Here is a 22821-nt window from a genome sequence, read left to right as displayed (position 1 = left end):
CTGTTTTCTCTCTCCCTCCTTTTTTAAAAAGTGGGGTTACATTGGCTACCCTCCACTCCATAGGAACTGATCCAGAGTCAATGGAATGTTGGAAAATGACTGTCAACGCATCCACTATTTCCAAGGCCACCTCCTTAAGTACTCTGGGATGCAGTCCATCAGGCCCTGGGGATTTATCGGCCTTCAATCCCATCAATTTCCCCAACACAATTTCCAGGCTAATAAGGATTTCCCTCAGTTCCTCCTCCTTACTAGACCCCCCGACCCCTTTTATAACCGGAAGGTTGTTCGTGTCCTCCTTCGTGAATACCGAACCAAAGTACTTGTTCAATTGGTCCGCCATTTCTTTGTTCCCCGTTATGACTTCCCCTGATTCTGACTGCAGGGGACCTACATTTGTCTTTACTAACCTTTTTCTCTTTACATATCTATAGAAACTTTTGCAATCCGTCTTAATGTTCCCTGCAAGCTTCTTCTCATACTCCATTTTCCCTGCCCTAATCAAACCCTTTGTCCTCCTCTGCTGAGTTCTAAATTTCTCCCAGTCCCCAGGTTCGCTGCTATTTCTGGCCAATTTGTATGCCACTTCCTTGGCTTTAATACTATCCCTGATTTCCCTTGATAGCCACGGTTGAGCCACCTTCCCTTTTTTATTTCTATGCCAGACAGGAATGTACAATTGTTGTAGTTCATCCATGCGGTCTCTAAATGTCTGCCATTGCCCATCCACAGTCAACCCCTTAAGTATCATTCGCCAATCCATCTCAGCCAATTCACGCCTCATACCTTCAAAGTTAGCCTTCTTTAAGTTCTGGACCATGGTCTCTGAATTAACTGTTTCATTCTCCATCCTAATGCAGAATTCCACCATATTATGGTCACTCTTCCCCAAGGGGCCTCGCACAACGAGATTGCTAATTAATCCTTTCTCATTACATAACACCCAGTCTAAGATGGCCTCCCCCCTAGTTGGTTCCTCGACATATTGGTCTAAAAAACCATCCCTTATGCATTCCAGAAAATCCTCCTCCACCGTATTGCTTCCAGTTTGGTTAGCCCAATCTATGTGCATATTAAAGTCACCTATTATAACTGCTGCACCTTTATTGCACGCACCCCTAATTTCCTGTTTGATGCCCTCCCCAACATCACTACTACTGTTTGGAGGTCTGTACACAACTCCCACTAACGTTTTTTGCCCTTTGGTGTTCTGCAGCTCTACCCATATAGATTCCACATCATCCAAGCTAATGTCCTTCCTAACTATTGCCTTAATCTCCTCCTTAACCAGCAATGCTACCCCACCTCCTTTTCCTTTTATTCTATCCTTCCTGAATGTTGAATACCCCTGGATGTTGAGTTCCCAGCCCTGCTCATCCTGGAGCCACGTCTCCGTAATCCCAATCACATCATATTTGTTAACATCTATTTGCACAGTTAATTCATCCACCTTATTGCGGATACTCCTTGCATTAAGACACAAAGCCTTTAGGCTTGTTCTTTTAACACCCTCTGTCCTTTTAGAATTTTGCTGTACAATGGCCCTTTTTGTTCTTTGCCTTGGGTTTCTCTGCCCTCCACTTTTCCTCATCTCCTTTCTGTCTTTTGTTTTTGCCTCCTTTTTGTTTCCCTCTATCTCCCTGCATTGGTTCCCATCCCCCTGCCATATTAGTTTAACTCCTCCCCAACAGCACTAGCAAACACTCCCCCGAGGACATTGGTTCCGATTCTGCCCAGGTGCAGACCGTCCGGATTGTACTGGTCCCACCTCCCCCAGAACCGGTTCCAATGCCCCAGGAATTTGAATCCCTCCCTGCTGCACCATTGCTCAAGCCACGTATTCATCTGAGCTATCCTGCGATTCCTACTCTGACTAGCACGTGGCACTGGTAGCAATCCCGAGATTACTACTTTTGAGGTCCTACTTTTTAATTTAGCTCCTAGCTCCTTAAATTCATTTCGTAGGAACTCATCCCTTTTTTTACCTATGTCATTGGTACCAACGTGCACCACGACAACTGGCTGTTCTCCCTCCCTTTTTAGAATGTCCTCCACCCGCTCCGAGACATCCTTGACCCTTGCACCAGGGAGGCAACATACCATCCTGGAGTCTCGGTTGCGGCCGCAGAAACGCCTATCTATTCCCCTTACAATTGAATCCCCTATCACTATCGCTCGCCCACTCTTTTTCCTGCCCTCCTGTGCAACAGAGCCAGCCACGGTGCCATGAACTTGGCTGCTGCTGCCCACTCCTGATGAGTCATCCCCCTCAACAGCACTCAAAGCAGTGTATCTGTTTTGCAGTGGGATGACCACAGGGGACCCCTGCACTACCTTCCTTGCACTACTCTTCCTGCTGGTCTTCCATTCCCTCGCTGGCTGTGGACCCTTCTCCTGCAGTAAGACCAACTCGCTACACGTGATACTCACGTCATTCTCAGCATCGTGGATGCTCCAGAGTGAATCCACCTTCAGCTCCAACTCCGCAACGTGGACCGTCAGTAACCATTTTATGATTCTATGATTGGTGCTAACATGACACTTATGAAGCAGATGTAATTGATATCACAAAGTGAATTTCTTCAGGAGTTCTTCCCTCTGCCAAAATAACTTCAGCAAAAAATTCACAAAAACCTCATGTTACTAAGAATCTTACAGCACAGAAGGAGACCATTTTGCTCATTACGCATGTGCTGCCTCTTTGAAAGTGCTATCCAATTAGCGAATTAACTAACCTTTGTAGGGCATGAGAAATATATTGATGGGTCTGAAGAATGCAAATAATTCTGATTGGCTCCAATCTCCTATTTACTAAACAAACTATTATCTATAAAATTCTTTACTCACTGCCTCTATTTTTCCATTTGTTACAATGCAGCCAATGAGCTACTTGGATTATCAAATGGCTGGAAATCAAAACCCAAACAAATTTGACTGGCTGTGCTGGTTTTATAACCAGTTCACATAGATCCTTTCACAAATCACAGGGATGGAATCATTCCCATAATCGAGGTTGATGGCCCTCATGTGACAGGTGAATCAGAAGTGCCCACTCCAGTCTGTTAGCTAGTGTTGAGGTGGCACCGAACTCTGATGGGCAGACCAAGGAAGGGTCAAATTTAAAAGGCAATTTCAGAAAGGGAGCGAAAGCCAGTTTCATAAAGGTATTTGGTCATCTCCAGGTTCAATTACCTTTGTGTTACACAGTGCTAGAGCCTGTATTGGTGTGTCAGCTTTGGCTCAGTGGGTAGCGCTCTCACATCTGAGTCAGAAGTTTGTGGGTTCAAGTCCCACTCCAGGGACTTACAGCACAAAGATCTAGACTGACACTCTAGTGCAGTGTTGAGGGAGCACTGCATTGTCGGAGGTGCCATCTTTCGGATGAGACATTAAACCGAGGCCCTTTCTCAGGTGGACGTAAAAGATCCCACGGCACTATTTCAAAGACGGGCAGAGGAGTCCGGGCCAATATTTATCCCTCAACCACCATAACAAAAAGAGATTATCTGGTCATTATCACATTGCTGTTTGCGGGAGCTTGCTGTGCACAAATTGGCTGCCACGTTTCCCACATTACAACAGTGACTACACTCCAAAAGTACTAAAGTGGCAGTAAAGCACTTTGAGATGTCCGGTGATTGTGAAAGTCTTTCTTTTCCTTACTAGACCCTCAATGTAACTCATACAGGTATTGAGTTCTGAGAATTCCATTGGGTCTAAGTAGGGTGTGATGGGTGGAATTCCTGGGGGTAGACTGGGAACACCCCAATGTCCCTTCCCAGCTGGGGAGAGTAAGGGACAGTCAGGCAGAAGACTTGCTTACTCGCCCAACTAAAAGAATTTGAATTGAAATTTAAATGGTTTCAAGCACCAGCAAATAATCTGCCATCCCCGCTAGCAATCTTCCCTGCTCTCCATCCTCCCCAGCCACTGGAAGTTCAGTTCCTACATTTCTAGAATAAATATGTCAAAAAAATGAAATTAATCTGAAAAATGAGCACATTTCCTCTTAAGCCTTTCTACTTTGGCCGAATAATATGAGAAACATTTTTTTTACGTCTCACCAGTACCTTTCAGGCTTGTCCCTTGAGTTGAACTCCTTCCTGAACATGGTGCTTACATAAATATTTTCCTGCCAATATTTCCAGAGCCCTGTTTATAAGAAGGTGCTCAAATTTCCTTTTACCTAGAATATGCAACCACAGAACATGCGACATTCTTCCTCCCTCGAACTTTGCTTCTGTTCTCTTCTCCCTCTTACTTTGGACTGTCTCTTTCCTGTTTTTTATTTCCACCTCCCAATGTGACTCTCACTCACGGACTGTCCAGTGCCTGGGCACCGTTGTTCTGTTCCCTTGTCCTATGTGGTGTAGTTCAACCACTCATACTGAAGAAGGGAAGTGGAATGAGGCTGCTGCTATTTAGGTTCCGAATGCTCTTTGCCTGCCTCCAGCTCCCTCTCGCTGCCATTTTCCTCATTCTATTTTTTCCATTGTTTCTTTTTCCTGCTGTGTTTTGTACCCTCTCTCTGCCTGGATTTTCTTTCTCAGTACCTGTACTCTGCCAATTTTTCTTCCACCCCCTCCCCTACCGAGTGTTGCCCACTCCTCCTGAATGCTGGCAGGCCCCAGACAACCACGCCCCCTCTCCTGCCCCCCGCCCCAGATGGCTACAAGGCCATCGTGCTGCTGGGGCTCAGAGCATTCTTTGAATGCTGGTACCCCACTGTCTCTGCCCACATACTCCCATTTTCCCCTGAGGATAGATTTGGCCCATATATTTTCCCTTTGTTCCCTTGTAGGTTGGTGAGGCACCTGAAGTATTGCAGAGGAATGCCAGGCCTCACTCCTCTGCAATACTTCAGGTGCCTCACTAACCCAGAAACTTCTAAGCCTCAGTTCCTTACATTCCAGCTGTCAGGCCCATGGTTGCCATCGTCAACTGTTGACGGGCTTTAGGACAGAGACCGTTGTTTATGTGGATGGTAACATTTTTGTCATTCGTGCATTGCAGAACCAGCAAACAATGCTGTACTGATGGATAGGGAATTAGTTTAAATATGTCTGGGTTCATTCAGCCAAAAATATATTAAAACTTGGTGTTAAAATTATTGGGCTAGACTTTCGGCTTCATTGTCAGCGATTTTCTCGGCGGTACAGCTGTTTTTCCGCCCGGCGAAAGTTTCCACTTAAGTTTCTACTTAAGTTTCTTCATGGTATCACCCACATCTGAAGATGCCTGCTGGGACCTAACCGCCCACATGCACCGCCGAGAAAAACCGCCAGGGCATAAGCTTGGCCTCAACCACCGACGTCCAGTTTGCCGAGAGAACCGCCCTGAAAAAGCTGCTTAAACAGGGCGGCAATGGGGGACCCTGCAAAGGAAGGTAAGGTAAAGGTTTTATGTATGGAGAGAGAATCAGACTGAACACTGTGAGCTCAAAATAAAGTGTGACCTTAGTCTTTTATTGCAGGTCTTCAGAGTGCCTCTCCAACCTGTGAGGCCTCCTTAAATACCTGTGCACCCAAGGGATTATGGAATGCCTTGGGACTTCAGGGGCTGAGCCCTCTGGTGGCTGTACAAAGTAAATACAAGTTTACATATATAACAACACTGCCCCCCCCCCACCCCGCAAAGTCAATAGTGTAACTATTTACAATGTGAGTTGATCTGGGTCCCTTCTTGCCCTGGTTGATCATCTCGGTGTGAAAGCTGGTGTTGTTGAATCATTCATTGGGCCCTCGCTGGGCTGCTGTGCAGCTGGCCTTGCTAGGCTGCCTGGTGTGTTGGGCCCTGCTGGGCTGCTGTAGATGATGGGTTCTGCTTCGTGGTCAACCGTGGTGCCGGTTGCCACTGGTGTGTATGTTGGGGGATCAAAAAAGGTAGGGTCCAAGGTGGGTTGCTCAGGATAGTCCGTGAATCTGAATTTGATTTGGTCCAAATGTTTCCGGTGAATGAGTCCATTTGAAAGTTTGAGCCATAACATCTCTTTGGCCACAACAGTGCTGGGAAGCCATTTGGGACCTTGTCCATAATTCAATAAAATACAGGATTGTTGATTTCAATCTCGCGTGACACATTTGTGCTATCATGGTATGCACATTGTTGAAGCCGCCTGCTCTCTACCTGTTCATGTAGATCATGGTGAACTAACGAGAGCCTTGTCTTAAGTGCTCTTTTCATGAGCAGTTCAGCAGGTGGGATCCCAGTGAGCGAGTGGTGTCTCATGCGGTAACTAAGGACTCGGGATAGGGCGAGTCTGCAGTGAGCCTTCAGTTACCCTCTTCAAGCCTTGTTTGATGGTTTGCACTGCTCTTTCTGCCTAACGATTGGATGCTGGTTTAAACGGGGCAGATGTAACATGTTTGATCCCGTTACGGGTCATGAATTCTTTGAACTCAGCACTGGTAAAACATGGCCTGTTGTCACTCACCAGGTAAGCCGTGAGTGGCAAACATGGCCCGCAGACTTTCAGTAGTGGCAGCGGACATGCTAGCCGACATTATCTCACATTCAATCCACTTGGAATACGCGTCTACAACCACAAGGAATATTTTACTCAAGAACGGGCCTGCATAGTCAACGTATACCCTAGACCACGGTTTAGAGGGCCAAGACCATAAACTTAGCAGCGCCTTCCTGGGTACATTGCTTAACTGCGAGCATGTATTACGTCTGTGAACGCAGGACTCTAAGTCCGCATCGATACCGGGCCAACACACGTGGGATCTGGCTATCGCTTTCATCATTACCATGTCTGGGTGGTTACTGTGGAGGTCATTGATGAAGGTGTCTCTGCCCTTCTTGGGGACCACTACTCGATTGCCCCACAGAAGGCAGTCTGCTTGTATAGACATTTCATCTTTGCGCCGCTGGAATGGCTACGGCTTTATCTCTTCCTGCATTTCCACTGGGTCACTGGACCAGCTCCCGTGAAGCACACAGCTTTTTACTAGTGATAATAAGGGGTCCTGACTTGTCCAGGTTTTGATCTGCAGGGCAGTGACAGATGATTGCTCACTCTCAAATGCTTCCATAACCATGGCTAGATCTGCGGGCTGCACCCTTTCCACCCCGCGGTGGGCAATGGCAGCCTACTGAAAGCATCGGCGCAGTTTTCTGTGCCTGGCCTGTGGCGGATGGCATAGCTGTATGCGGAAAACCTGAGCGCCCATATCTGGATGCGGGCCGATGCGTTGGTATTTATCCCTTTACTCTTGGAAAACAGTTTCTACTTCGAATTTTAGCCCAAATGGGTATTGATGCATTTTCTTTACCCCATAGACTCACGCTAACGCTTCTTTCTCAATCATGCTGTTGGCTCTCTCAGCCTTAGACAGACTCCTGGATGCATAAGCAACCGGTTGCAGTGTCCTGAAATCATTATAGCTTGTTGCAATACACATCCGACGCCATATGACGACGCATCACATGCTAGTACCAAACGCTTACATGGATCATACAACACAAGCAATTTATTTGAGCATAACTATACTCGCTTTTACAAAGGCATTTTCTTGGTTTTTGCCCCAAACCCATTCATCCCCTTTTCATAGTAAGACGTGTAGTGGTTCTAACAGTGTGCTGAGACCCGGTAAGAAGTTACCAAAGTAGTTCAGGAGTCCCAGAAACAACCGCAGCTCCGTCACGTTCTGTGGCCTCGGTGCTTTCTCGATTGCCTCCGTCTTCGTGTTGGTGGGCCTGATGCCATCCGCCGCAATTCTCCTTCCCTAGACCTCCACTTCAGGCGCCAGGAAAATGCACTTCAAGCGTTTTAACCTGAGCCCCACATGGTTGAGTCGACTAAGAACCTCCTCCAGGTTCTGCAGATGCTCGACTGTGTTCTGACCTGTGACCAAGATGTTGTCCTGGAAGACCAAGGTGTGGGGAACTGACTTCAGTAAGCTTTCCATGTTTCTCTGGAATATCGCCGCCGCCAATCGGATTCCAAACGGGCATCTATTATAAACAAAAATACCTTTGTGCGTGTTGATGCAGGTGAGGGCCTTCAATGATTCCTCCAGTTCCTGCATCATGTAGGCTGAAGTCAGATCCAGCTTCGTGAATGTCTATCCTCCCGCCAGCGTTACAACGAGGTCATCGGCCTTTGGTAGTGAGTATTGGTCCTGCAGGGAGAAACGATTGATAGTTACTTTGTAATCGCCACAGATTCTGACGGTGCCGTCTCCCTTGAGGATTGGGATGATAGGACTGGCCCACTTGTTGAACTTGATCGGTGAAATGATGCCCTCTCTTTGCAGCCGGTCTAGCTCGATCTCTACCCTTTCTCTCATCATCTACTGTACTGCTCTCGCCTTGTGATGGATGGGTCGCGCCCCCGGAATTAGGTGGATCTGCACTTTTGCTCCTTGGAATTTGCCGATGCCTGGTTCGAACAGTGAAAGAAATTTGAGCACACAATGTGTCGTCAGCGGGTGAAAATGTTCGGACATCGTCCCAGTTCCAGCATATCTTTCAAAAACCAGCTCCTGCCGAGCTGCGTGGGACCATCGCCCGGTACTACACAGAGTGGTAGCTTGTGCACCGCTCCATCATAGGAGACCTTTATGGTAGCACTACCGATTACAGGAATCAGTTCTTTTGTGTAAGTTCTTAGTTTCATGCGAACTAGAGTTCTTGCTGCACCACAATCTTTCGAAAGTCTTTTTGCCCATAATGGATTGGCTCGCGCCCGTGTCCAGCTCCATTGATACTGGGAGTCCATTTAGTTCAACATTCAGCATTATCGGGCGACAATTTATTGTGAATGTGTGCACCCCATGTACCTCTGCCTCCTTGATCTGAGGCTCTGGTTCATCGTGATCCTCCGTGGATCTGTCCTCCTCTGCAACATGGTGGTTTGCAGGTTTAACAGGATTTGCAGCTCGCCTGCACACTCATTGGAGCTGTCCCATTGTTCCACAGCCCTTGCAAACGTACCCTTTGAATTGGCATGAATGGAAACAATGATCACCCCTGCAGCACCAAACAAGGTCATAATGGCCTTACATTCATCACCTTTGATGATGGACACAGACATCTGCAGACGTGCAGCTGCAGGTATGTATGACCTGCTCTGAACATTACGATTCGAAAACAACATCACTTTGTTCACAATACTTATGGCAGCACTTGTGGGCTGTGAGATTTGCTTCGTATTGTCGCTGGTGGCAATGAACGCCTGGGCTATCACTATGGCCTTACTCAAGTTTGGGGTCTCTACAGTCAAAAGTTTGCAAAGTATGGTTTTGTGGCCAATGCCAAGTACAAAAAAGTCTCTGAGCATGTGCTCCAAATGTCCTTCAAATTCGCAATGTCCTGCAAGGCATCTTAGCTCGGCGACATAACTCGCCACTTCCTGGCCTTCAGACCTTTTGAAGGTGTAGAACCGGTACCTCGCCATCAGAACGCTTTCCTTCGGGTTCAAATGCTCTCAGACCAGTGTGCACAAGTCGTCGTATGATTTCTCCATGAGTTTCGCTAGAGTGAGCAGATTCTTCATGAGGCCATACGTTGGTGCCCCACAGATGGTGAGGAGGATCGCCCTTCATTTGGCAGCATTCTCTTCTCCATCTAGCTCATTGGCCAAGAAGTATTGGTCGAGTCGCTCCTCAAAAGTTTCCCAATCATCTCCTTCCGAGAATTTCTCCAGGATGCCCACTGTTCTCTGCATCTTTGGGTTTGCTATCTGTATCTCGTCGCCAGTTGTTATGTATGGAGAAAGAATCACTTATGTATGGAGAAGAATACTGTGAGCTCAAAGTAAAGTGTGACCTTATTGTAGGTCTCCAGATTGCCTCTCCAACCTGTGAGATCTCCTTAAATACCTGTGCTCCCAGGGGATTATGGGATCCCTTGGGACTCCAGGAGGTGAGCCCTCTGGTGGCTGTACAGAGTAAATACAAGTTTACATATATAACAAAAAGTCCTTTATTTTTTTTTAATTTTAAAATGGCGATTAGGTTTAAAATTGTCTTGGGAATGCTTTGTACATTTTTTTTTTATTTACATTTTTTTTAAGTTCTCCCCCCGCCCGCCCTAGGCCCAACTGCAGCCTCGGACTAAATTTTAGTACTTACTGTCCATTCCGGTAACGGCCGCCCATGTTACTAACTTTCCACTTACCCGCCAAGAAAACCGCCGAAAATGAGTGTACAATGCCCATTTTCTCGCCGAGTGATTAGTTTTATTGACTTTAAACATAAAAATGCAAATTCTTGCCAGCGTTACTCACTGAATGTTAGCGGTGCTTCTCAGCGGGCAATTGGGCGTTGAGGGGCTTTAGGGGAAGTCTAGCCGATTCATTTCCTCCTTCTGTGTTATAAAATTCATTCAGTTCATCACACCTGGGTAGGCTCTTTGAAAGAACTATCCATTTAATCCAATTCCCTTGTCTTTTCACCCTCCCCTTTTTATTTTTTAATTTTCCTTCCCTTTTAAAAGTTATTGTAGATTCTGATTCCGGCACTGTTTCTAATCGGACATTCCATGTCCTGACTATCCTCTGCACCTCCCTCAGCTAAAAGAATGGATTAGGAGAAAACAATTGAAATATCGCACACTGCTCTGTCCAAAGACTGAACGGGTAATATCATTCAGAGCTTTAAATTACAGTCATGAAATACTAGTCTTTTGGCTGTATTTATCAATAAACACCTACCATTACCAATGAGGAGTCAAGTTTGAATCTTTAAGTTTGAGGTGAAACCCCCCTACAGCTTTGCCCCCTTGAACAGAAGAGTACCTGGTGGAACTGTCCTGTGACTGCTGAAAGAGAAGAGGATCTGGTGGAACCATGTGTGACCGCCGCTTGAACAGAAGAGAAGCTGATGGAACTGTTTTGTGACTGCTCACTCGACTAGAGGAGGACCTGGTGGAACTGTCCTGTGACTGGTCACTCGAATAGAGGAGGGCCTGGTGGAACTGTACTGTGACTGGTCACTCGAATAGAGGAGGACCTGGTGGAACTGTCCTGTGACTGGTCGCTCGAATAGAGGAGGGCCTGGTGGAACTGTACTGTGACTGGTCACTCGACTAGAGGAGGACCTGGTGGAACTGTACTGTGACTGGTCGCTCGAATAGAGGAGGACCTGTTGGAACTGTACTGTGACTGGTCGCTCGAATAGAGGAGGGCCTGGTGGAACTGTACTGTGACTGGTCGCTCGAATAGAGGAGGGCCTGGTGGAACTGTACTGTGACTGGTCGCTCGAATAGAGGAGGGCCTGGTGGAACTGTACTGTGACTGGTCGCTCGAATAGAGGAGGGCCTGGTGGAACTGTCCTGTGACTGGTCGCTCGAATAGAGGAGGACCTGGTGGAACTGTACTGTGACTGGTCGCTCGAATAGAGGAGGACCTGGTGGAACTGTCCTGTGACTGGTCGCTCGAATAGAGGAGGGCCTGGTGGAACTGTACGGTGACTGGTCGCTCGAATAGAGGAGGACCTGGTGGAACTGTCCTGTGACTGGTCGCTCGAATAGAGGAGGACCTGGTGGAACTGTCCTGTGACTGGTCGCTCGAATAGAGGAGGGCCTGGTGGAACTGTACAGTGACTGGTCGCTCGAATAGAGGAGGGCCTGGTGGAACTGTCCTGTGACTGGTCGCTCGAATAGAGGAGGACCTGGTGGAACTGTCCTGTGACTGGTCGCTCGAATAGAGGAGGACCTGGTGGAACTGTCCTGTGACTGGTCGCTCGAATAGAGGAGGACCTGGTGGAACTGTCCTGTGACTGGTCGCTCGAATAGAGGAGGGCGTGATGGAACTGTCCTGTGACTGGTCGCTCGAATAGAGGAGGACGTGATGGAACTGTCCTGTGACTGGTCGCTCGAATAGAGGAGGGCGTGATGGAACTGTCCTGTGACTAGTCGCTCGAATAGAGGAGGACCTGGTGGAACTGTCCTGTGACTGGTCGCTCGAATAGAGGAGGGTGTGATGGAACTGTCCTGTGACTGGTCGCTCGAATAGAGGAGGACCTGGTGGAACTGTCTTGTGACTGGTTGCTCGAATAGAGGAGGACCTGGTGGAACTTTCCTGTGACGGCTCAGCAGAAGTGGTGGAACCGGCCAGTACCACTTGCTTAAACAAAAGAGGAACAGGTGGAACTGTTCTGTCACTGCTCACTCGAACATAAGAACATAAGAAGTAAGAGCAGGAGTAGGCCATTTGGCCCCTCGAGCCTGCTCCACCATTCAATAAGATCATGGCTGAACTGATCATGGACTCGGCTCCACTTCCCCGCACGCTCCCCATAACTCTTTACTCCCTTATCGCTCAAAAATCTGTCTATCGCCACCTTTAAATATATTCAGTGACCCAGCCTCCACAGCTTTCTGGGGCAGAGAATTCCATAGATTTTCAACAATCTGAAAGAAGAAATTTCTCCTCATCTCAGTTTTAAATGGGCAGCCCCTTATTCTAAGACTATGACCCCTAGTTTTAGTTTCCCCTATGAGTCGAAATATCCTCTCTGCATCCACCTTGTTGAGCCCCCTCATTATCTTCTAAGTTGCAATAGGATCACCTTTTATTCTTCTGAATTCCAACCTACTCAACCTGTCTTTATAAGTCAACCCCCTCATCTCTGGAATCAACCTAGAGAACAGAGTCTTGTGGAACCGTTTGAACTGAAGAGGAGCTAGTGGAAGTGTTCTGTGACCACTTGAACAGAAGAGGAACTATTGGAACTGAACTGTCACTACTCACTCGAAGAGATGATTTGCCATTAGAATTGTCTTATGACCTCTCGCTTGAACAGAAGAGAGCCTAGTGTAACTGTCCTGTGGCCAATCGCTCAAATAGAAAAGGAGCTGGTGGAATTGTTCTGCGGTCATTCATAGAAACATAGAAACATAGAAAATAGGTGCAGGAGCAGGCCATTCGGCCCATCGAGCCTGCACCACCATTTAATATGATCATGGCTGGTCATGCAACTTCAGTACCCCACTCCCACCTTCTCTCCATTCCCCCTGATCCCCTCAGCCGTAAGGGCCACATCTAACTCCCGTTTGAATATATCCAACGAACTGGACTCAACAACATTGTGTGGCAGAGAATTCCACAGGTTCACCACTCTCTGGGTGGAAAAGTTTCTCTCATCTCAGTCTTATATGGCTTACCACTTATCCTTAGACTAAGCCCCCGGTTCTGGACTTCCCCAACATAGGGAACATTCTTCCTGCATCTAACCTGTCCAGTTCCATCAGAATATTATATGTTTCTATGAGATCTCCCCTCATTCTTCTCAATTCCTGTGAGTATAAGCCTAGCCAATCCAGTCTTTCTTCATATGTCAGTCCTGCCATCCCGGGAATTAGTCTGGTGAACCTTTGCTGCACTCCCTCAATAGCAAGCACGTCCTTCCTCAGATTAGGAGACCAAAACTGCACACAAAAGTCAAGGTGTGGTCTCACCAAGGCCCTGTACAACTGAAGTAAGACCTCCCTGCACCTATACTCAAATCCTCTCGCTATGAAAGCCAACATGTCATTTGCTTTCTTTGCTGCCTGTTGTACCTGCATGCCTACCATCAGTGCATGATGTACCATGAAACATAGAAACATAGAAAATAGGTGCAGGAGCAGGCCATTCGGCCCTTCTAGCCTGCACCGCCATTCAATGAGTTCATGGCTGAACATGCAACTTCAGTACCCCATTCCTGCTTTCTCACCATACCCCTTGATCAACCTAGTAGTAAGGACTTCATCTAACTCCTTTTTGAATATATTTAGTGAATTGGCCTCAACAACTTTCTGTGGTAGAGAATTCCACAGGTTCACCACTCTCTGGGTGAAGAAATTCCTCCTCATCTCGGTCCTAAATGGCTTACCCCTTAATCCTTAGACTGTGTCCCCTGGTTCTGGACTTCCCTAACATTGGGAACATTCTTCCTGCATCTAACCTGTCTAACCCCGTCAGAATTTTAAACGTTTCTATGAGGTCCCCTCTCATTCTTCTGAACTCCAGTGAATACAAGCCCAGTTGATCCAGTCTTTCTTGATAGGTCAGTCCCGCCATCCCGGGAATCAGTCTGGTGAACCTTCGCTGCACTCCCTCAATAGCAAGAATGTCCTTCCTCAGGTTAGGCGACCAAAACTGTACACTATACTCCAGGTGTGGCCTCACCAAGGCCCTGTACAACTGTAGCAACACCTCCTTGCCCCTGTACTCAAATCCCCTCGCTATGAAGGCCAACATGCCATTTGCTTTCTTAACCGCCTGCTGTACCTGCATGCCAACCTTCAATGACTGATGTACCATGACACCCAGGTCTCGTTGCACCTCCCCTTTTCCTAATCTGTCACCATTCAGATAATAGTCTGTCTCTCTGTTTTTACCACCAAAGTGGATAACCTCACATTTATCCACATTATACTTCATCTGCCATGCATTTGCCCACTCACCTAACCTATCCAAGTCGCTTTGCAGCCTCATAGCTTCCTCCTCGCAGCTCACACTGCCACCCAACTTAGTGTCATCCGCAAATTTGGAGATACTACATTTAATCCCCTCGTCTAAATCATTAATGTACAAGTGTAAACAGCTGGGGCCCCAGCACAGAACCTTGCGGTACCCCACTAGTCACTGCCTGCCATTCTGAAAAGTCCCCATTTACTCCTACTCTTTGCTTCCTGTCTGACAACCAGTTCTCAATCCATGTCAGCAGACTACCCCCAATCCCATGTGCTTTAACTTTGCACATTAATCTCTTGTGTGGGACCTTGTCGAAAGCCTTCTGAAAGTCCAAATATACCACATCAACTGGTTCTCCCTTGTCCACTCTACTGGAAACATCCTCAAAAAATTCCAGAAGATTTGTCAAGCATGATTTCCTTTTCACAAATCCATGCTGATTTGGACCTATCATGTCACCTCTTTCCAACTGCACTGCTATGACATCCTTAATAATTGATTCCATCATTTTACCCACTACCGATGTCAGGCTGACCGGTCTATAATTCCCTGTTATCTCTCTCCCTCCTTTTTTAAAAAGTGGGGTTACATTGGCTACCCTCCACTCCATAGGAACTGATCCAGAGTCAATGGAATGTTGGAAAATGACTGTCAATGCATCCACTATTTCCAAGGCCACCTCCTTAAGTACTCTGGGATGCAGTCCATCAGGCTCTGGGGATTTGTCGGCCTTCAATCCCATCAATTTCCCCAACACAATTTCCCGACTAATAAGGATTTCCCTCAGTTCCTCCTCCTTACTAGACCCTCCGACCCCTTTTATATCCGGAAGGTTGTTTGTGTCCTCCTTAGTGAATACCGAACCAAAGTACTTGTTCAATTGGTCCGCCATTTCTTTGTTCCCCTTTATGACTTCCCCTGATTCTGACTGCAGGGAACCTATGTTTGTCTTTACTAACCTTTTTCTCTTTACATATCTATAGAAACTTTTGCAATCCGTCTGAATGTTCCCTGCAAGCTTCTTCTCGTACTCTATTTTCCCTGCCCTAATCAAACCCTTTGTCCTCCTCTGCTGAGTTCTAAATTTCTCCCAGTCCCCGGGTTCGCTGCTATTTCTGGCCAATATGTATGCCACTTCCTTGGCTTTAATACTATCCCTGATTTCCCTTGATAGCCACGGTTGAGCCACCTTCCCTTTTTTATTTTTACGCCAGACAGGAATGTACAATTGTTGCAGTTCATCCATGCGGTCTCTAAATGTCTGCCATTGCCCATCCACAGTCAACCCCTTAAGTATCATTCGCCAATCTATCCTAGCCAATTCATGCCTCATACCTTCAAAGTTACCCTTCTTTAAGTTCTGGACCATGGTCTCTGAATTAACTGTTTCATTCTCCATCCTAATGCAGAATTCCACCATATTATGGTCACTCTTCCCCAATGGGCCTCGCACAACGAGATTGCTAATTAATCCTCTCTCATTACACAACACCCAGTCTAAGATGGCCTCCCCCCTAGTTGGTTCCTCGACATATTGGTCTAGAAAACCATCCCTTATGCACTCCAGTAAATCCTCCTCCACCGTATTGCTTCCAGTTTGGTTAACCCAATCTATGTGCATATTAAAGTCACCCATTATAACTGCTGCACCTTTATTGCACGCACCCCTAATTTCATGTTTGATGCCCTCCCCAACATCACTACTACTGTTTGGAGGTCTGTACACAACTCCCACTAACATTTTTTGCCCTTTGGTGTTCTGCAGCTCTACCCATATAGATTCCACATCATCCAAGCTAATGTCCTTCCGAACTATTGCCTTAATTTCCTCCTTAACCAGCAATGCTACCCCACCTCCTTTTCCTTTTATTCTATCTTTCCTGAATGTTGAATACCCCTGGATGTTGAGTTCCCAGCCCTGAGCATCCTGGAGCCACGTCTCCGTAATCCCAATCACATCATATTTGTTAACATCTATTTGCACAGTTAATTCATCCACCTTATTGCAGATACTCATTGCATTAAGACTCAAAGCCTTCAGGCTTGTTTTTTTAACACCCTTTGTCCTTTTAGAATTTTGCTATACAATGGCCCTTTTTGTTCTTTGCCTTGGGTTTCTCTGCCCTCCACTTTTCCTCATCTCCTTTCTGTCTTTTGCTTTTGCCTCCTTTTTGTTTCCCTCTGTCTCCCTGCATTGGTTCCCATCCCCCTGCCATATTAGTTTAACTCCTCCCCAACAGCACTAGCAAACACTCCCCCTAGGACATTGGTCCCGGTCCTGCCCAGGTGCAGACCGTCCGGTTTGTACTGGTCCCACCTCCCCCAGAACCGGTTCCAATGCCCCAGGAATTTGAATCCCTCCCTGCTGCACCACTGCTCAAGCCATGTATTCATCTGCGCTATCCTGCGATTCCTACTCTGACTAGCACATGGCACTGGTAGCAATCCTGAGATTACTACTTTTGAGGTCCTACTTTTTAATTTAGCTCCTAGCTCCTTAAATTCGTTTCGTAGGACCTCATCCCTTTTTTTTACCTATGTCGTTGGTACCAATGTGCACCACAACAACTGGCTGATCTCCCTCCCTTTTTAGAATGTCCTGCACCCGCTCCGAGACATCCTTGACCCTTGCACCAGGGAGGCAACATACCATCCTGGAGTCTCGGTTGCGGCCGCAGAAATGCCTATCTATTCCCGTTACAATTGAATCCCCTATCACTATCGCTCTCCCACTCTTTTTCCTGCCCTCCTGTGCAACAGAGCCAGCCACGGTGCCATGAACTTGGCTGCTGCTGCCCTCCCCTGATGAGTCATCCCCCTCAACAGTACCCAAAGCAGTGTATCTGTTTTGCAGGTCTCGTTGCACCTCCCCTTTTACTAATCTGTCACCATTCAGATAACAATTTGCCTTCCTGTTTTTGCCACCAAATTGGATAACCTCACATTTATCCACATTATACTGCATTTGCCATGCATTTGCCCATTCACCTAACCTGTCCAAGTTACCCTGCAGCCTTTTAATATCTTCCTCAAAGCTCACACTGCCACCCAGCTATGTGTCATTTGCAAACTTGGAGTTATTACATTCACTTGAACAGGAGCAGATGGAAGTGACCTACGACAAGTCTCTCAAACAGAAGAGAAGCTGGTGGAACTGTCCTGTGATCACTCGAACAGATGAGGATCTGGTGGATATAGTGTGAGGGAGCAGGTTAGTGTTGGACACCAGGGCATATTGTGAGATGCCAAGGTATAGTGTGAGATACCATAGTATACTGCGAGAGACTAGGGTATAATGTGAAGTCCCTGGGTATAGTGTCATTGGCGAGGATAGTGTGAGGGAGTAGGTTATAGTGTGAGACCCAATGTTATAACGTGAGGGACCAGGGTATAATGTGAGACACCCAGGATATAGTGAGAGACTCCAGGATATAGTGTGAGGGATTAGAAAATAGTGTGAGGGACCAAGGTATTATTTGTGGAGACAGGGTATAATTTGAGGGACCAGGTTATAGTGCGAGGGACCGGGATATGTGTGAGGATCAGGTTATAGTGTGAGGGACCAGGGTGAGTGACCGGAGATAAGCGTGAGTTACTAGAGTATAGTGTGAGTTACCAGAGTATAATGTGAGGGCTTCGGGCATGTATGGGTATGAGGGTGAGGCTCTGTCTGAATTTGTGTGTGTGTGTCTGAGAGTGAGGGTGTGTGTGAGTGTGTGTGTGTGTGAGTGCGTGTGAAGGTATGTGTGAGGGTGAGTGTGAGGGGGTGAGGGTATGTGTTTGAGGATGTGTTTGCGTGTGTGAGGGTGAGGCCATGTATGTGTGTGAGGGTATATACAGAAGAAATAGGAGCAGGAGTCGGCAATCGAGCCCCTCAAGCCTGTTCCACCATTGAATAATATCATGGCTCAGCTCCACTTCCCTGCCCGCTCCCCATAACCCTCCACTCCCTTATCGCTCAAAAATCTGTCTATCTTTAATATATTCAATGACCCAGTCTCCATAGTTCTCTGGGGCAGATAATTCCACAGATTTACGACCCTCGAGAGAAGAAATTCCTCTTTATCTCAGTTCTAAATGGGCGACCACTTATTCTTAAACTATGCCCCCTAGTTCTAGATTCCCCCACGAGTGGAAACATCCTCTCTGCATCCACCTTGTCGAGCCACCTCAGTATCTTATATGTTTCAATAAGATCATCTCTCACTCTTCTTAATTCAAATTAATTTAGGCCCAAACTACCTTCATAAGTCAACCCCTGCATCTCAGGAATCAACCCAATGAACCTTCTCTGAACTGCCTCCAATGCAGGTATATCACTCCTTAAATAAGGTGACCAAAACTGTACACAGTACTCTCGGTGTGGCCTCACCATTACTCTGTATTGTTGTAGCAGGACTTCCCTGCTTTTATACTCCATCCCCTTTGCAATAAAGAGCAATATTCCATTGGCCTTCCTGATATTTGCTCTACCTGCATACACATTTTTTGTGTTTCATGCACAAGGACCCCCAGGTCCCTCTGTACTACAACATTTTGTAATTTCTCTCCATTAATAATTAGCTTTTTTATTTTTCCTGCCAAAGTGGATAACCTCACACTTTCCCACATTATTTCCTACTCACTTAGCCTGTCTATATCTCTTAGCAGATTTTTTGTGTCTTCTCACAACTTGCTTTCCCACCCATCTTTGTATCATCAGCAAACTTGACTACATTACACTCGGTCCCTTCATCTAAGTCTTTAATATAGATTGTAAATAGTTGAAACCCCAGCATCGATTCCTGCGGCACCCCACTAGTTATTGTTTGTCAAATGACCTATTTATCCTGACTCTCTGTTCTCTGTTAGTTAACCAATCCTCTATCCATGCTATTATATTACCCCAAACCCCTTGAACTTTTATCTTGTGCAGTAGCTTTTTATGTGGCACCTTATCGAATGCCTTCTGGAAATCCAAGTACACCACTTCCACTGGTTCCCCCTTATCCGCTCTGCTCGTTACATCCTCAAAGAACTCCAGCAAATTTGTAAAACGTGATTTCCCTTTCATAAAACCATGCTGACTCTGCTTGACTGTATTATGTTTTTCCACCGCTATCCATGCTAGTATATTACCCCAACCTTGTGAGAACACTACCGCAGGCCGGGGCTATAAATAGAACTAGAGCGCCGGGCCCTGGATCATCGTGATAGAGTTGCGGCGAATGAGGGTACGGGGCCCAGAAGAACCGAGGGCCCAGGGGCAGCACTGACCTGCCCACACTGCGATATTTGTGCGCACTAGGTCCATGTGCGCACTAGAGCAGGTCTCCAGTCGTCCTGGTTAATCCTTGGCACTGGATAAAGACCTAGTTCTGTCAAGCCCATGTGGTGGCTGATGTGCAACGGTCACCACATGTTAAAAACATTCACACACAGGCATCTTCCACCCCCTCAACTGGAGTTCAGGACTGGAACATCCGGTCCTTCATTGAAACATCCATGAACTCTCGTGGAAGCAAGTCATCCTCATTTGAGGGACCGCCTATGATGATGATGATATATTATGTTTTTCCAAATGTCCTGCTACTGCTTCCTTAATAATGGACTCCAGCATTTTCCCAACAACAGCTGTTAGGCTAACTGGTCTATAGTTTATTGCTTTCTGTCTGCCTCCTTTTTTAAATAGGGGCATTACATTTGCGGTTTTCCAATCTGCTGGGACCTCTCCAGAATCCAGGGAATTTTGGTAGATTACAACCAATGCATCTATTATCTCTGAAACCACTTCCTTTAAGACCCTAGGATGCAAGCCATCAGGTCCAGGGACTTGTCTACCTTTAGTCCCATTATTTTACCAAGTACTTTTTTTTTAGTGATAGTGATTGTCTTAAGTTCCTCCCTCCCCATAGCCCCTTGATTATCCATTATTGGGATATTTTTAGTGTCTTCTGCCATGAAGTCCGATACAAAATATTTGTTCAAAGTTTCTGCTATTTCCCTGTTCCCCATTATTAATTCCCCAGTCTCATCCTCTCAGGGACCAATGTTTACTTTAATCACTCGCTTTCTTTTTACATACCTGTTGAAGCTCTTACTATCTGTTTTTATATTTTTTGTTAATTTACTCTCAAAATCTATCTTCCCTCTCTTGATTATTTTTTTAGTTGTCCTTTGCTGGTATTTAAAATTTCCCAATCCTCTGGCCTCCCACTAATCTTGGCCATTTTGTATGCCATTGTTTTCAAATTGATATCATTCTTTACTTTCTTAGTTAGCCACAGATGGTTCTCCCTTCTCTTAAAGTCTTTCCTTCTCACTGGAATATATTTTTGTTGAGAGTTATGAAATATCTCCTTAAATGTCTGACACTGCTGATCAACCATCTTACACTTTAATCTATTTTCCCAATCCATTTTAGCCAACTCTGCTTTCATACCTTTGTAATCAGCTTTATTTAGAATCAGGACACTGGCTTGAGATCCAACTTTCTCATCCTCCAAGTGAATTTGAAATTCAACTATGCTATGATCACTCTTTCCTAGAGGATCCTTTACAATGAAATTATTTATTAATCCTGTCTTATTACACAGTATCAGATCTAAAATAGCCTGCTCCCTGGTTGGTTCCGATAATGTACTGTTCAAGGAAACCATCCTGGATACACTATGAACTCTTCCTCAAGGCTACCTTGGCCAAATTATTTTGTCCATTCAATATGAAGATTAAAAGTGCCCATGATTATTGACATACCTTTCTTACAAACCTCCATTATTTCTTGATTTATACTCTGTCCTACAGTATAGCTACTGTTAGGGGGCCTATCGACTACATCCACCAGTGACTTCTTTCCCTTATTATTTCTTATCTCCACCCAAACTGATTCTACAGCTTGATCTTCTGAGCCAATATCATTTCTCACTACTGCACTGATCTCATCCATTATTAACAGAGCTACACCACCTCCTTTTCCTTTCTGTTGATCCTTCTGAATGGTCAAAATAACCCTGAATATTCAGATCACAGCCTTGGTCACCTTGCAACCATGTCTCTGTAATGGCTATCAGATCATACCCATTTGTATCTATTTGTGCTGTCAACTCATCTATCTTGTTATGAATGCTGTGTGCATTCAGATAAAGAGATTTCAATGTTGTCCTTTTACCATTTTTCCCTGCTTTGACCCCACTTTCTGGTACACTCTTATGTTTATACATTCTGTCCCTTCCTGTTACACTCTGGTTATCATTTCCCCCATCACTACCCTGCTCTATTGCCTTCTCCTTGCTATATGACTTTTTAAATTTCCGCTCACCTGAACCCTCCCCCTGCAATATTTAGTTTAAAGCCCTTTCTACAGCCTTAGTTATTTGCTTCGCCAAGACACTGGCACCAGCCTAGTTTAATTGAAGCCCTTCCGAATGGAACAGCTCCCTCTTACCCAGTACAGGTGCAGTGCCCCATGAATCGAAACCCATTTCTCCCACAACAGTCTTTGAACCACGTGTTCATCTCTCTGATCTTATTTACCCTGTGCAAATTTGCTCGTGGCTCAGGTAGTAATCCAGAGATTATTACCTTTGTGGTTTTGCTTTTTAATCTAATCCCTAGCACTCATAATCCCTCTGCAGAACCTCTTTCTTTGACCTACCTATGTCATTGGTACCCACGTGGACCACAACAACTGGATCTTCCCCCTCCCACTCCAAGTTCCTCTCCCGCCAGAGGATATGTCCTTAATCCTGGAACCGGGCAGGCAACACAGCCTTTGGGGCTCATGCTCTCGGCTGCAGTATCTATTCCCCTAACTTTACTGTCCCCTAACATTACAACATTTCTTATTACTCCTCCCACTTGAGTGCCCTCTGTACCACGGTGCCGTGGTCAGTTTGCTCATCCTCCCTGCAGTCCCTGCCCTCGTCCAAACAGGGAGCGAGAATCTCGTACCGGTTGGACAATTGCAAGGGCTGATGCTCCTCCAATGCTTCCTCCTGGGTCCCCATACCAGCCTCGCTCGTAGTCACACCCTCCTGTCCCTGACCACAGAACAAATTTTAATTCATTAATCTAAGGATTGTGACTGCCTCCTGGAACACACAGTATCCAGGTAACTCTCACTCTCCCTGATGTGTCGCAGTGTCCGCAGCTTGGGACTCCAGCTCACTAACACGGAGCCAAAGTTTCTCGAGCTGCAGGCACTTACTGCAGATGTTGCTGCCATGGACCTCAATGGGATCAACCAGCTCCTATATGTTGCAGCAGTAACACATCGACTGCCCTGCCATCTCTAATGTGTTTAATTAATTAAGTTTTCACGTTTTGAACGTTTTCGATTTTTAATCCCAGTTATTCATTTAAACCAATGCCCAAGAAAAGAGAGAAAAACTGACAAGCCAGTCACTTCCCTGCTTTCCTGTGACGTCAAACTTTGA

This window comes from Pristiophorus japonicus, chromosome 7 (assembly GCF_044704955.1).
Source record: "Pristiophorus japonicus isolate sPriJap1 chromosome 7, sPriJap1.hap1, whole genome shotgun sequence".
In the NCBI taxonomy this organism is placed as follows: Eukaryota; Metazoa; Chordata; class Chondrichthyes; family Pristiophoridae; genus Pristiophorus; species Pristiophorus japonicus.
This window is presented reverse-complemented; position numbering follows the sequence as displayed.